At 35.4% G+C, this 16367-nt stretch overlaps 1 protein-coding gene across 1 annotated transcript in view; it reads left to right on the top strand.

Annotated features, from left to right (window-relative positions):
• Positions 1-16367, top strand: part of LINGO2 (leucine rich repeat and Ig domain containing 2) — a 1702561-nt gene that overhangs the window by 399238 nt on the left and 1286956 nt on the right. Inside the window, exon 3 of the mRNA XM_069090544.1 lies at positions 280-376. The gene's annotated coding sequence lies outside the window, so the exon portion shown is untranslated. The remainder of the gene's footprint in view (positions 1-279; positions 377-16367) is intronic.

Raw genomic sequence — 16367 nt, 5'->3', positions numbered from 1 at the left:
CCTAGAGGACTGGGCATGGATGTAAACTTTCATAGTTCTATCTTTGTGGTGTTTTTCCCATGGCAACATGACTAATAAATGTTAGAAACAATAAGACCTGATTCTTCTGAATCCATATTCTTTCCAATAGTCATGTGGGTTATTTAATGTTTAAGCAAGATCTACTTGCATTTGTTACAATAATTAGGGGAAAATAGAGTCAGATGAGATATGACATAGGAAATTTGAAATAATCACAATTTTAAAGGGCTAAGATTTTGTTTCTTTTCTTTTATTTAGAAAATCCTTTAGAGATGGCTTCAAGATTTATAATTGCCTTACTTGGATCCTACACATAATTTGGGACTGTCACTGAAACAAGTCAACTTATGCCACGGTAAGACAAATGGTTCCTAATGTTTATTTCACTGTTTAGTGCTTGGATAAATGAACTGTTTTAGTTATTATTTATATTATAATTTTTATATGTGGGTTATTTCTCATGGAAATTATAAAAATGATATGCTTAAGATCATAATAGACTCAAGTTTTTGAATTTCAAAATAAGGTGTGTGGGAAAAGCCCTTTCCTTTCTAAAATGTGATTTTTTTTCTGTCCAAAAAAAGCATTTAGGTTAAGTATAATCAAGATTTGCCATATTATTTTGTCTAGACTTAAGAAAATGAAGGAGAAAATATAAATGAAAGTTAAAGTTAAACTTGTGGTCTCATTTTTTTTTTAATTCTAGAAGATGGGCTATTAATTTTTACTAGAATACCACTGGTTCCCTCACTATTAATGCCAATTCTCATTTAAAATTCTTTTTTTTTCCTATATGTGACAGTTTAAGGTGAAAGGTATTTAGTTAGACTACTTTAATTGATTGTAATGACTTGACAGCACCATAACCATTACAGAGGTTTTAAAGAATAATGTGTTACTCTAACATACATGTTTAATTGAAAGAATATCAGGCAGCTGAAAAAAAGAAATATTATAATGTAATTATGCATCTATGATATATTTATGTTACATGTATTTAGATAGGACATTATGATTTGTATATCTGCATGCACATATACACATGCATGTGGATATGATACACATGGATAGATACATGCAGGTTCATGTATAATATATACAGAAATGTATTACATATACACATGTATGTATATGTCTATATATATATATATATGTATGTAATAAGAGAGATGAAGAGAAAAGGGAAGCAAAGAAGAAAAGAAAGAGAATGAGGGAAGAAAGGAAGTTCATTGATTGGACTTCTGCTTCCAGCAATATATCTTTTAACTTGATGATGCTTTTTTTCAATTTTTTCCCTTTCTTTTACTTCAGTCTACACATTTTTTGCCTTCTTGTTTGTTTTTCCAAAAGAATGTTATGTAGCAGCTTGTGGTTGGGAATAGAAAATGCCATTATTTTTAGCATACTTGGGTTGTATTTTTCAGCTGGAGTCTTGTCAGTTGGGAATTACCTATATAATTATTATTATTATTAATTATTATTTCTCTTTAGATGAAGGCATGAAATTAAAATGTTTACTTGATACATTATCATTCATGGACTGTTATGGGCATTTATTCTTGAGTACAAATTAAAAACAGATTAGGAAATATTCCAAATTAGTGACCTAAAACTTTAGAAGTCCCATTTGATTTAAGGAGTTAATTTCAAAATTGCTGGATAGAGACTCCTTTTTTTTATTTTGTTTTGTTTTTGCTTTTTTGGAAGCAATTGGGATTAACTGATGTGTCCAAACTCACATGGATAGTAATTGTTTCAGGTGTCTGTGGTTGGATTTGAACTCACTTCTTCCTGACTCCGGGGCAAATCCCTTCCTTTTTACTGACTGTCACCCATCCCTGGAATTCTATTTCTCCTCACCTCTGCCTTTTGTATTCTGTCTTCCTTTAAGATTTGACTCAAATCCTGTCTTTAAAGGAGCTTTCACCATTTCTTCCCTGCTTTCTACTGCCTTCTTTCTGAAAATGTCTTCTATCATATCTCTATTTTAAATATCTTTATAGATAGTTATTTTGTGCGCATATATACATAGTTATTTGAAAGTTATCTCTTCCACTTGAATATTAACTACTGGAGGTCAGGGTGCACATTTTTGTTTTTTTTTAAGTGAACTATATATATATACATATATATATATTATATATATATATTCAGTATCTATGCATATATATATGTATTTTTAGTTTTCAACATTCATTTCCACAAGATTTTGAGTTACAGATTTTCTTCCCATCTCTGCCTCAAGATTGCAAGCATGTGATTACCCCTTCTCCCAATCTACCTTCTCTGATATCTCCCCCATCCCCATTTTAACCTCTTCCCTCTTATTTTCATGTAAGGTGAGATGGATTTCTAAATCCCATAACCTGTATATATTATTTCCCGGTTACATGTAAAAACATGTGTTTTTTTAAACATTTGTTTTTAAAACTTTGAGTTCCTATTTCTCTCCATTCTTCCCTCCTCACCAACCCCCACTAAGAAGAAAAGCAATTCAATATAGGTTATACATGTATGATTGTGTAAAACATTTCCATAATAGTCATGTTGTGAAAGACTAACTATATTTCCCTCCATCCTATCCTGTCCCACATTTATTCTATTTTCTCCTTAGACCCTGTCCTTTTTCAAAAGTGTTTCCTTCTGACTACCCCCACCCTCAATTTGTCCTCCCTTCTATCATTCCCCACTCTTATCCCCTACCCCCTTACATTCCTGTAGGGTAAGATACCCAATTGAGTGTGTATGTTATTCCCTGCTTAAGCTGAACCTAATGACAATAAGATAGACTCATATATATATATATATTCCATTTACCTATCCTAATACTGAGAAAAGTCTCATGATTTACAAATATCACCTTTCCATGTAGGAATATAAACATTTCAACTCTACTAAGTTCCTTATGATTTCTTTTTCTTGTTTATCTTTTCATGCTTCTTGTATTTGAATAAAGTCAAATTGTCTGTTTGGCTATGGTCTTTTCATCAAGAAAGCTTGAAAGTCCCCTATTTCATTGAATACACATATATTTCCCTGAAGTGTTACACTCAGTTTTGCTCAGTAGGTGATTTTTGGTTTTAATTCTAGCTCCTTTGAACTCTGGAATATAATATTCCAAGCCCTTCTATTCCTTTATGGAGAAGCAGCTAGATCTTGTGTTATCCTATTTGTATTGCCACAATACTCAAATTGTTTCTTCCTGAATGCTTGTAATATTTTCTTCTTGACCTGGGAACTTTGGAATTTGGCTATGATGTTGCTACGATCTTTTGGGGATCTTTTTCAAGAGATGATGGGTGAATTCTTTCAATTTCTATTTTACCCTCTGGTTTTAGAATATCAGGGAAGTTTTTCTTGATAATTTCTTAAAAGATGATCTCTAGGCTATTTTGTTGATCATGGCTTTCAGGTAGACCAATAATTTTTAAATGATCTCTCCTAGATCTATTTTCCTGGTCAATGATTTTTCCACTGAGCTATTTCACATTGTCTGCTATTTTTTCATTCTTTGGGATCTGTTTTATAGTATTTTGATTTCTTATAAAGTCATTAGCTTTCATTTGCTCCATTCTATTTGTGAAGGAATTATTTTCTTCAGTGAGCTCTTGAACTTCCTTTTCTGTATGGCCAGTTCTGCTTTTTAAGGCATTCTTTGTCTCATTGACTTTTTGGACCTCTTTTGCCATTTAATTTAGTCTAGTTTTTAAGGTGTTATTTGCTTCAGTGTTTGGGGGGGGGAGTCTCCTTTAGCATGCTTTTCACTCATTTTTCATGATTTTCTTGGATCACTCTAGTTTCTCTTCCCAATTTTTTCTCTGTTTCTCTGATTTGATTTTCAAAATCCTTTTTGAGTTCCTCCATGGCCTGTCACCAATTTATACTTTCTTGGAGGTTTTTGTTGCAGGAATTTTGTCTTTGTTTCCTTCTTCTGGTTCTATGTTTCGAACTTTGTCACCAAAGAAAGATTCTATAGTTTGATTTCTTTTCCTCTGTTTAATGATTTCTCCAGCCAATTACTTGACTTTTGAGCTCTTTGCCATGGTAGAACTCTGCTTCTGGAATGGAGTGCTTTGTCCCAAATTTCTGGGATTCTGCACAGCTGTTTTCAGAGGTTCTTCTAGGTACCTGCCTCAGAACTCTGAGGAGGACTCCCTTTCCACAGTTGCCACAAGCTCTGCCATGCTAGTGCTCCTCACCCCCGGACTGCCACTAAAGACTGTGACTCAGATCCAAGCAGAGTAAAGGAAAAGAATCCTGCCTCAGCACCAGCAAAGAAATTGCTCCAATTGTCCTCTAATCATTCACTTGATCCCCCACCACCTATGTGCCTGGAGCTCTAGAAGCAGCTGCCAGTGCTGCTGTTGCTGCTGCTGCTGCCACTGCAGCCAGTCAACATCTTCTGCCCTGGGGCAGTGGGCACACTGGACTCTTCTCTTACCCAGGTCCAACAGAATTTGCCCACTGACCTTTTACTTGTGTTTCATGTTTGTGGTTTGAGAATTCTAGACACTGTCCAAATTGCCAATGATTCAATCCCTGGAAGTCTGCTCCAGCCTGATTTTTGCCTGTGTGGCCCTCGTGGGACTGCATTCTGCTTCCAGCTTTGTACGAAGACCCTTCTTGTCAGTCTGCTAGGCTGGCTTTGTTGAGAGATTTATTTCACTGCCATTTTGTGGGGTCTGTAGCACTAAAACTTGTTTAGAGACATTTTTTACAGGTATTAGAGGCACCTGGGGATGAGCTTAAGCAAGTTCCTGCTTTTTCTCCACCGTTTTAGCTCATTGTAGCTAAGTACATTGCCTGTCCCATAGAAGGAACTTAATAAATACTTCTTGACTGATTATTAGGTAGTCATACTGCCACTAGTAAAAAAAAATGATGTAAATAAATTTTAAAAATAGTTTGTGGCTCATCTCTCTCTCTCTATTCTTATGGTTTCCAAAATTCTGGCTTGCTTGCGTAAATTTACATATTCCATATGACTCCCCTGGGATTCTGTGAAGCTGTCACCAAGCAGCTATTTCCTTTCCATGGCCAAGGATTTCTTTATCATTTACATTTCTGTGGAAATAGGTGCCACCTGCAGCCAAAGCTTAAATTTTTAATATTCTGTATTTTAAAACTTAAAATAAATCTAACTTTTAATTTGCAAGAGTCAGGAGGAACCTATAATTGCCACGTTCTAGCATTTGTATTCACATTTTATGGGGAAGTAAAAATATTTGTAAAACTGATGAATGTATTGAAGATGGTAGGCTAGAGTTGCCTCTCATATCAATCTAGAAGGGCTCCCCATGGAGTACCACAAGGAAAGAATCCTGCCTCATTCTTTATGTTTCTTAGCACTACCTTTACTTAAGCTATTTTCAATTAGTTTTTATTCTGTGAACACCTGCAAATTCTTCAATGTCCCTCCTACACTTTATTACTTCTTAATGTAGGCTTCTCTCACTTTGATGAGTTTTCCCAATTTACTTAAAAAACTGAACAAACCCATATTCCCACTGCACTTCTAGACTTAATAAGAATAGTGAAGCAATATGGTTTTAAGTGACAAATTCTTATCTCCCCTAAAACCTCGGTTAATTTTTTTTCTCTATACATACAACGGTTTAAATGAAAATGATGATGATGACAACTTGAGCTTATTTGTTGTTGTTGTTGTTGTGGTTAACTATAAAGTAAAGAAATATGTAAACTGTCTTTTGCTATTTTTGTTCTTTATTCTGTTTTCCATGTGGCTACTAAAGAAAGTATACCCCCTTTGTCCGATCTATATTTATCAGTTGGCTATAGTACCTCTTCATTTGTATTTCTCATTGACATCTTAACTAAACATTGGAGTACCTATCTGAGACTTTCTCTTAGTTTTGAAGTGGTTGGAAAGAAATCAATAAGAGCCTTGAGCACTAGGGAAACTAAATTTGCCTATTACTGCCTGCACTCTGTATTCTATTGTCCCATCTCCATGCCTTTGCATTGGCTCTTTGCCTTTCAAATTCCTACCTCTTTTCATGGCCTCAGTACTAAGATACATGCTCTAGAAAACTTGTGAGGCTTATGGAGAGGGTGTCCTTCTCACAGTTTTGAGACAGATTACTAGAAGTAGCTCTGATGACAGCTGCTCAAAACCCCAAAAATTTGGGACAGAGCACACCCCACTCTGGAATCATGCATGCATGTATATATGTCTGCATGTATGTGTATGCATGTGTATATGTATGTATGTATGCGTGTATGTGTAAATATACAAAACTTTATATAGTTTATCTTCCCTCACCCTATATAATATAACCTTCTGGAAGATAATAGTTTTTCTTTGTAGTTTAAAATTTTAATATGCATAAATCGATGACACTAGAATATTAATTGTTAAAAATAATCAGTTGACCACATTTTAATCAACTGGCCCTCAATATATCATCACCCTAATATATGATATAGAGTGGGATGAGATATAGATGTAATCTTTCCCATTAAGTGACATGTATATACATCCCTTTATGTGAAAGGAAGAAAATTTACAATTTTATTTCAGAAAGTAGAAGTAAAGTGTAGTGGCAAATAAAAGCATATGATATTTAGTTTTCTGGTATGGCTGTGTAATAATACATTCTGGAGAAATTGATTAACCCAATAAGACATATCAAAGCTAATAAATAAATAATAATTTTATTGTAAATATTCTAAAATTATTATGGTTATTCAAAATTTCTATAAATAGAATATATTGAAGATAATTTGAATTTTATTTAAGACTCAAAATTATCATTTATGGCTCATTTATTCTGGCTTCATATGTAGTTGTAGATATAGAGTGTGAAAGGTAGTGCTAAGAAACATAAATAGAAATGGTGCACTGAAGGATACATATAGACTTAAAAAAAATCAAACTTAAAATTATCTATAATTTTTATTTATTTTTTAATACTTCCCAATTAAATTTTAATCTGGTTATGGTGGTGACACTTTGAAGAGTCTTTGAAACTGCAAGTTTTATACATCTAGTGTAGGGAATTGAGGGCATCATCTAATAAGTTAAGGTAAAAATTGCTTCCTTGGGGGGAAAAGTAACAAATATTATATTTCCTTAGCATCATTTACATTTTTCTAAGAAAATTAATATGAAAGATACAGAACTTCATAATAAAAAAAAGAATTTTATCAAGAATGACTTTTTAATCATATAGTCAGAGGATGAAATCCATACTTTGAGATTTGTTTTCATTCTCTGGAAAATTATCTAATCTACTTTACTTTTATTTTCTCCTTAAAACCTAGCACGTGCTAAACCGGATATTTTTTTTTTTGTCACAGATTTACTCTTCCTATTTCTTAGTCTTCCTTCTTTCCTTCCCCCCCCCTGCACCTCTTTCTTCCTGTCCCTCATTCTCCATCTTCTCTTCCTTTGTCTCATTTTACCCCTATGTTCCTTTATTTTGGAGTTCCCACTTTTTTTTCCCAGTGGGTTCTGCTGTTCACACATATCTATCTATATAGAGATACCTCTATCTGTCTGTCTTTCTGTCTATCTATGTTTCTGTATACACATATGTTTATGCATATAGGTGTATATACATATACACGCATGTACAATACACATATATACACATACACATATGTATAAACATACTCATATACACATACATAGGCATACACATATGTATATGTGCACATACATATACATCTATCCATTTACCTTTTACATTGCTGTTTTACTTCCTTGGTATATATGCACAGTAGTGGGTCAAAGATTATCAATAATTTAGTGATTTTGTCTGCATAATTCAAACTGATATTCAAGTTAGCTGAACCAATACCTAGCAGTATCAACAATGAATTAGTGTTTCTGTCTTCTTGCAGTGGCTCCGATTACTGATTTTTTTTTATCACTTTTGCCAATTTGAATTTTGCAAGGTAAAGTCTCACCATTATTTTAATTTCTTTTTTGCTTCTTACTTGTATTAGTTTGAATCATCTGTGTCACAGTTTAAAGATTATAATTGCTTTGAAACTAAATATTTTTGAACACATGTGAGTCTTAGTAGTATCAAAATTTTCAAAAAGTTTTAATGCCTTTTAAATATTAAATGTTGGGGGGCAGAGTCAAGATGGCAGAGTAGAAGCAGCACCTGCCGGCTGCTCCGGCTTCCACATTCCCCAATCCATGTAAAAAGGGGACTCTAAACAAACTTTGGAGCGGCAGAACCCACAAAATGACACAGAGAAGCTAACCTCCCACTGAAGACAGCCCTGTCGGCCTGTAGGAATCAGCCAGCGCAGCGCTCTGAGAGCCTAGCCCAATTCTACGCTAAGGCTTTAGCGCCAGGGCAGGCCTGACCAGCCACCAGACAGAGGGACTCCAGATCAGCAGCAGCTGTGGTCAGTTCGAGATTTATCAACATATAGATGTGAAGGACAAAGTGAGAGGTCAGTGAAGTCTGGACTTTGAGACCCAGTAAGAGGATTACTTTGGCTTTTGCCCCTGGGGTGAGAAGCCACTGAGATGCCTGGCACAGCCAGTCAACACCATATGGCATCTTCAGCTCCTGGCCTGCAGAGTGTAGGGAGACCAAGCATCACTCTGAGGGGTAATCACTCTTGCTTTACCGTTCTTGGATCTGGATTGCAGTCTAGGATGGAGGTCCTGGGTTGTATGTCCAGCTTTTCAGAGCATGTGGAGACTTTAGAGAGGGCACCCATCTAATACCTCTGGCATCTGAGAAAACCCCATCGTTTGGGACGAAAGGTCCCCTGTCTGGTGGGAGAGTCCTACTGAGGGAAAAAGCCCAGGGGTCAAGTGACTGAGGGGCAACATGACCAGGCAAAGGAAACAAAGCAGGCAGAAAATTCCAACATTAGACTCCTATTTTGGGGACAAAAAGGAGCAAAGAATGGAACAGGAGGAAGACAGTGAAGTCAGAACTCCTGCACCAAAAGCTTCAAAGGAAAATACAAATTTGTTACAACCCATAGAGGGCCTTAAGAAGCAGATAAGAGAAGTGGAGGAAAAATTGGGAAGAGAAATGAGAACAATGCAAGAAAATTATGAAATGAGAGTCAACAGCCTGACTGAGGAAAATAGCACCTGAAAAAATAGAATAACTCATATGGCAAAAGAAGCTCAAAAGGCAAAGAGGAGAAGAATGCCTTAAAAAGACGAATTTTCCAGATGGAAAAAGAATCTCAAAAGCTCACTGAGGAGAATTATTGCTTCAGAATTAGACTGGAGCAAATGGAAGCTAATGACTTTATGAGAAATCAAGATGCTATTAAACAGATCCAAACAAATGAAATAATAGAAGGCTATGTGAAATACCTCATGGGAAAAACCACTGACCTAGAAAATAGATCCAAGAAAGATAATTTAAAAATTATTGGACTACCTGAAAGCCATGACCAAAGTAAGAACCTAGAAATCATCCTCCAGGAACTTCTCGAAGAAAACTGCTCTGATGTTTTAGAACCAGAGGGCAAAATAGAGGTTGAAAGAATCCACCGATCATCTCCTGAAAAAGATCCCTAAAAGAAAACTCCTAGGAATATTATAGCCAGGTTCTGGAATTCCCATATTAAGGAGAGAATATTAAAAGCATCTAGGAAGAAACAATTTGAATATTGTGGAAACACAATCAGGATAACCCAGGATCTGGCAGCTTCTGCACTGAGGAAATGAAGGGCTTGGAATATGATATTCCGGAGTTCAAAGGAGCTGGGATTAAAACCAAGAGTCACCTACCCAGCAAAACTGAGTATCATGTTTGAGGGGAAAATATGGTCATTCAGTGGAATAGAGGACTTTCAAGCATTCTTGCTGAAAAAACCAGAGTTGAATAGAAAACTTGACATTCAGATGCAAGAAGCAAGAGAAGCATGAGAAGGTAAAGAGGGAAAAGAAATCATAAGGAACTTAACAACACTGAACTATTAACATTCCTACATGGAAAAACAATAATTGTAACTTATGAAACTTTTCTCAGTAGTTGAAGGAAATTTTATATGTATGTATATAATGAGTGTATATAGGAGTATGAATACATATGCGAATGTGTGTATATATGTTTACAGGTATACATAATCCTAACCCTAACCTAAGGGAATGGGTCAACCTGATTCCCATTGAATTTGGCTTGAGGAGGGAATGAAATGCATACTAAATAGGGTATCCCACCCTCCAGTAGGGTAGAGGGGGGAAGGTGATGAGAGGAGGGATTATGGAAGGGAGGGAAAGCTGGGGGGGAGGGAAGTTGGAAGCACCCACTTCTGAAAAGGGACGGGATCAAAGGAGAGAATAGAACAAGTGGAAGGTGGGATAGGAGGGAGGGAAATATAGTCAGTCTTTTACAATGTATCTACTATGTTACTGTTTTGCATTAGCCACACATGTACTACCTATACTGAACTGCTCATCTTCACACTAAGGGTGGTTGACAAAGGAGGAAGGGAATGAATCTGGAATTCAAAGTTTTAAAATCAAATATTCATATATTATTATTATTAATTATTATTTCTATTTTACATGTAACTGGTAAATGAGATGTACAGGTACTGGGGCATAGAGATCCACTGGAAAGGTTGAAAGGTTTATGGGAGAGAGCAGAGTAGGGGATATCCTGTGGGACTGCTGCTTTGGGGTGGTGGGTGGGGGGAAAACGGGGACAAAATTTGTAACTCAAAATCTGGCATAAATAAATGATGTAAATCAGAAGTTAACAAAGCATTTAAAAATATTAAATGTTAATACTGTAGTAAGATTTGGGGGATATATTATATAAACATGTAGATATGTGTCTATATACATCATATAAGCATATCTGTATCATGCATACAAGTATACACAATTCCCTATATATTTTGGAAATGAGATTTTTAACAGAGCAATTTAATTCTAATATACCCTTAACCTACCATTTATCATTTAATTCTGTCTTTGTTGACCTTATTCTTGAAAAAAAAAGTTTTAAAAAAGTAATTATAATTAGGAAAAAGGTTTCTTTTGTATTTTTAAATCATTCCTATGTCTTTTTCACCCCTAACCATAGCTAGAACAGCCATTTATTCCCTCCCTTCCTCTCAGGCTCTTCATGATCTTCTTCTTCCTCTTCCTCCTCATTTATTGTCTTTCTCCTTCCTCCTCTCTTTCCTTTTCCTCTTCCTCACCCTCCTCTTCCTTCTTCCCCTTCTCCTCCTTCTTCTCCTTCTCCTCCTCCTCGTTCTCCTTGTTCTCCTCCTCTTCCTCCTCCTCCTCCTCTTTCCTCTTCCCCTTCTTCTTCTTCTTCTTCCCATTCATCTATTTCATCCTCTTCTTACCCTTATCCTCTCTCTCTCTCTCTCTCTCTCTCTCTCTCTCTCTCTCTCTCTCTCTCTTGTTTATTCTTCATATTCAACTCCTTCGTCTTCCTCTATTGTGGACTTTTGTATTCATATGTCAAAAATGTTCTTTTTATTTTATAATGGGGGTAACATATTAATCTAAGTCTAATTTCAGCAAAACTTTCAGCAAAAAACTTTCCAGTTTTCTCAGTAGTAGTTATTCAACACTGTTTGTCCTCAAGTAATTTGTTTTCTTTCTTTTAAATTTGTATTGCAGTGAATAGATTGCTGGGCCTGGAGTCAGGAATATACAAGTTCAGATCTAGCCTCAGATGCATCAGCTGAGAGACCCTGGGCAAATTTCAGTTTCCTCAGTAGTGAAAGGGGAAAAATAATAGCATATACTTTGCAGGGTTTTGTGAGGTTCAATGAGATAATATCTTTAAAATCCATAAGTCAAATACTTGGCACATAGTAGGTACTATGTAAGTAAGCACAGTAATTCCTTCCTACCCTTTGTTTCTTTTCATCAGTTCTACTGATCTATATTTCAGTTTCTTAACTAGGACTAAATTGACTTTTGTTTCTTATTCTTTTATGATATAATTTATGTACTGATATAATCCCCTTCATTCACAATAAATTTGGTTATAAAATCAATTACTTGTATGAAGGATTGCCTTGATAATTTGATTATATAACATAAATTAATTTAGAAACTATTTCCATTTTAAGGCCAGTGAGCTTGACTTTGACTCCTGGGAAAATTACAAAATGGGTACTAAAGAAATATTTGGTGTAGAGCTGCATAGGGAATGATAATTACATAGAGGCAGTGCAACTTCATCAAAAATAGATTGTGCCCAGATGAAACACATTTTCTGTTTTGTCCTGACCCTTACCCAGTGAATTAGGACAATTCTGCGGATATATTACTGATTTTGAGCAAAGCTTTTGATAAAATATCTCTTGGTATTTTTACAGAGGACATGGAGAGATAATGTTTTAGATGATAACATGCATTAGATGGATTTTAAACTAATTGGATAAATTGAATCAAAGGATAGTTAATGTTTAAATGTCAGCATTGCAGGAGGTCCACAGTGGAGTACTCCAGGGTTCTTTGCTTGACCCTGTGCTCTTTTGTTTTGTTTTTCTTAATACATGACTTGGACAAAGGCATACATACCATGCTCATCAAATTTTCAAATGACACTAATTTGGAAGGAACAGCTAACTCATTGAGCTACAAAGTCAGAATCTGAGGTTAGAGCTGAATCTAATAGGATGAAATTCAATAGGGATAAATGTAAAATGTTATACTTGGATACAAAGGACTTCAGGTATCATATCAGTCAGCATTATGATGTGGTTACTAAAGATCTTGGGCTCCATTAAAAGAGACATTTTCTGCCTCAGTCAAATTTCATCTGACTTACTATTTTCAGTTCAAGTATCAGAGTTTAATAAGGGCATTTATAAGCTATAGATTCCAGAGCGCATCTAGGACCATGGAGGGTCTTGTGTTCATGGTTTATGAGGATCAATTTAAAGGGCATGGGATATTTAACTTGCAGAAGAGGAAGACTCAGAGGGATACAAGATGTGTAAAGCTATCATATGAAGGAGGGTTTAAACTTCTCTTTGGCTCCTGGGGGAGAACCAAGAGGTCTGTGGTGCACAGTGGAAAGAGTGTTATCTCGGAAGCGAGGAAGACTTCGGTGTAAATCCCACTTATGAAATGGAATAGTTAGTCAATGGTGAGAAATTCAGTGAAACCCATTTGACCCTTAGTTTCCTCATCTGTGAAATGAGAATTGCTTTAGTGTATATCTCACAAGATTAGTATAATGGTAAAATAAATTAAGCAAACTTTAACGATCTATGTATTTTAGCTATTATTATGCAAACACAAGCACATTGAATTTATTTAACCCCAAGTTTCCTCATTTAAAAAAGGAGGAAACTAATATTGATATTGTTCATTCACAGGATTATTTTGAAAGTAATTTGGAAAATCTTAAAGTCATGTATAAATTGGGAACCATTTATAGACCTTGCCATTGCCTCCTAAAGTACTCTAGATTTTACCAAATTACTTATTTCCATTCCACTACAGACCCCCTTTCTTCACTAAGAACACTTCTTCACTCCCATTTCATTTATCCATTCAATTTAATTACTTAACTTGATACATACCTTATGTTTCATAGCTGTATCCTTAGGACTTAGGACAGCTACCATTTCTTTATTGTACCACCTTGGCAGCAGAGAAGGTCTAGCTCTTTCTATTTTTACATAGAGCATGGTGCAGTGTTTGATACATAGGTGCTTTATAAATGCTTTTTTCATTTCATTTCATTCATTACATGCGATATAATTTTCACTTCTTCATATACTACATGAAGTGCTGGGATATTATAATTACTGATAATGAGAATAGATTTCTATAGAAATACTGGCAAATCATTCCATTTTCTAAGCAGTTTGTTCTCTTTCCATTTTGCTCTTAAGGTGCTATTAGAATTATCATGCTTAGCTGGCTCTTCTACAAAATTTTCTGCTGGCTAATTTTACCTTTTGCTGCCTTTCACTGTTCCATGAGGAAATACTACTAATATTCTCCCCACCGCCACCACTTTTCATGAGCTTTATTGATACTCTTTCCATTTTTATACCTTCACTCCTTCCCATTACTTCTTCCTGTTCCCCAATAGAAAATAGAGCCCTCTCTCATAACAAATAGCGACAGTCATAAAACAATTCAATCATATTTGAAAAACACCATGAAACTCAGAAGAAAAATGGCTATAAATGGTAAAACTCAATAAAAATAGGGCAACATAGCTCCTTCTTTCCTTCTTCCCTTTCCCTCTTTCCCACTGTCCCTTCCCCCTTCCCCATTTCCCTTTTCCCTTCCCTTCCTCTACCCTCCCCTCAGTCCACATAGGGTACCATACCCTTACCTGAAGATGTTTGGCCCAAAGGATGTAAATTTTGATGACTGAAACCTGGAAAGATGTCTTTCTGGCTTTCTTAAAGACCAGGCCTTGAACTGAATTCACTCTGGTTCTCACTGACGGGCCAGAAATAGGGCTTCCCTGCCTAAGTCCCATTTAGTTGTCATTGTTTGGCCTCCATGGTTTGGAGTGAAAGTCAATAATAATTGTTTATGTTTTGGCCAGAAACCCTATGGGTCTTCCCCTCCCAGATTGATTTTGTTTTTCCTTTTGATTAGTTAAAAGGTACATTCCTTGTTTCATTTCTTACCTAGCCTTAATCACAAAATGGGCATTTATTGAAAGTGAGAACTCAACTTAAAGAGGCCAAGGTCTCCCACTACATCCTGGACCATCTCCAGTTCTGATCTAAAACTTGCCAGATGAACCCAAATGGCTCTGGAGAAGAAAGTGAGGCTGGTGACTTTGCACAGGGAGCCCTCCCTTACTTAAATCCAATTCACTTGCAAATCAAGGCATCATGCAGTCCTCTTTGAGAACAAAGGAAAGACAAATAACAGCATTCTGCAATGATTTTTCTCTATTTCTCTGCAAAGAGGTAAAAAACAAACTTGTTTTACCATCAAGTCCTTGGAAATCAATGGTCATTTCAATGATCAGAGTTCTGTAATCTTTCAGTCTTATGTTTCACATTATAATGATCTTCATGTAAATGGTCCATTAAATTCTACATTCTTTTCTCTGCATTACTGTATGTAAGTATTTCTAAGTTTCTGAATTCTTCATATTTATCATTTCTTTCAAGGGTCAACTCACTTTCCATAATAATCCTTTTATAGGAAGTCTCATTTACTGATCCTCTCAGATGCTACATTCTTCTCCAAAGTTTATGTATATATAATATATATGTACATATGTATGTATGTGTATATACATGCATATAAATAAATGCATACACATGTATGTATTAATACATATTATTTTGCACTTGTATGGTCATACTGTCTCTCAAGAAAATGTAAATTCATTGATGACAGGAATTTTTTGATTCTTTTCATTGTATTGTCAGTGCCTAAAAGAGTAACTGGAAAATATGAGGGGCTTAATAAATGCTTGTTAATTTATTGATTATTATGTAAGTTATTAGAGTATTACATTGCATTAATGTGGTCTTGATATTTATAACAGTGTTTTGAGGTCAATTGTGGAAATATTATTTTCCTCATTTTACATTTTTGATGAGTAAATAAATCAGGATTTGAACCAGGTCTTTTGATTTAAAATCTATTTTTTTTTGTCTTTTATGTATTTTGGCTTTGATTCCTTATTTTATAGATTAACTTACCACTGTACTGCAATGAATATATTTATACTTGCTAGATCGCATTCTCCACTGCTTTATCTTCAGTATGGCATTCACTAAATGCCCTTAAAGTCAATGCAGATTCAAATAGTTCTTCTTTCAATCAGATTAGAGGTGTCCCATCATTGATGTCTTTAATGCTTCTGTCCTTACAAGTTATGAAGATTTAAATAGTGTTTGGGGTATTTCCCTAGCACCATTGCCTCCTTTTCTATTTTTTTAGGCTGTTTTGCCTCTCATTGGAATTCTTTACCATTTCTATATCTTTACTATAGCTTCTATCATGGCTTCTCATCTCCAATACTGTATTTGCTCTCTATCTCCCTTTGTAGTTTGTTGCTCTAGCTTTCCCCCCCTGTTTTTATATTTCTTCTCTCTTCTCCTTCCAGTTGCTGTCCTTTTCTGAACTTTTAAACTTTTCTGTTAAAGTATTTTGCCCTTTATTTCAATAAAGAGTAATTAGAAGTACCCTTTTCCTTCTGGAACAGGGCGTTGTATCAAATAGCTGTTTAATAAATGTTTATCAGTGAGTAAATGAATGGATAGTTGGAAAAATTAACTAGTTACAATTGTTGCAGCCAAAACAAGCAAGACCCAAGTAACAATTTAGAAGTGGACTCTTTATTGGCTCCAGGTGACTGCTTGGGGCCCCTTCCCAAATCAAACAGTAGCCAGGCTAGGCAAAGTTTCAACTTTTAAAGGCAAGC

The sequence above is a fragment of the Petaurus breviceps genome, unplaced genomic scaffold, assembly GCF_028583685.1.
Source record: "Petaurus breviceps papuanus isolate PSGF00001 unplaced genomic scaffold, PetGlider_PUasm1.0 125, whole genome shotgun sequence".
NCBI lineage: Eukaryota > Metazoa > Chordata > Mammalia > Diprotodontia > Petauridae > Petaurus > Petaurus breviceps.
The sequence above is the reverse complement of the archived record's forward strand: the minus strand, read 5'-3'. Positions and strand labels throughout refer to the sequence as shown.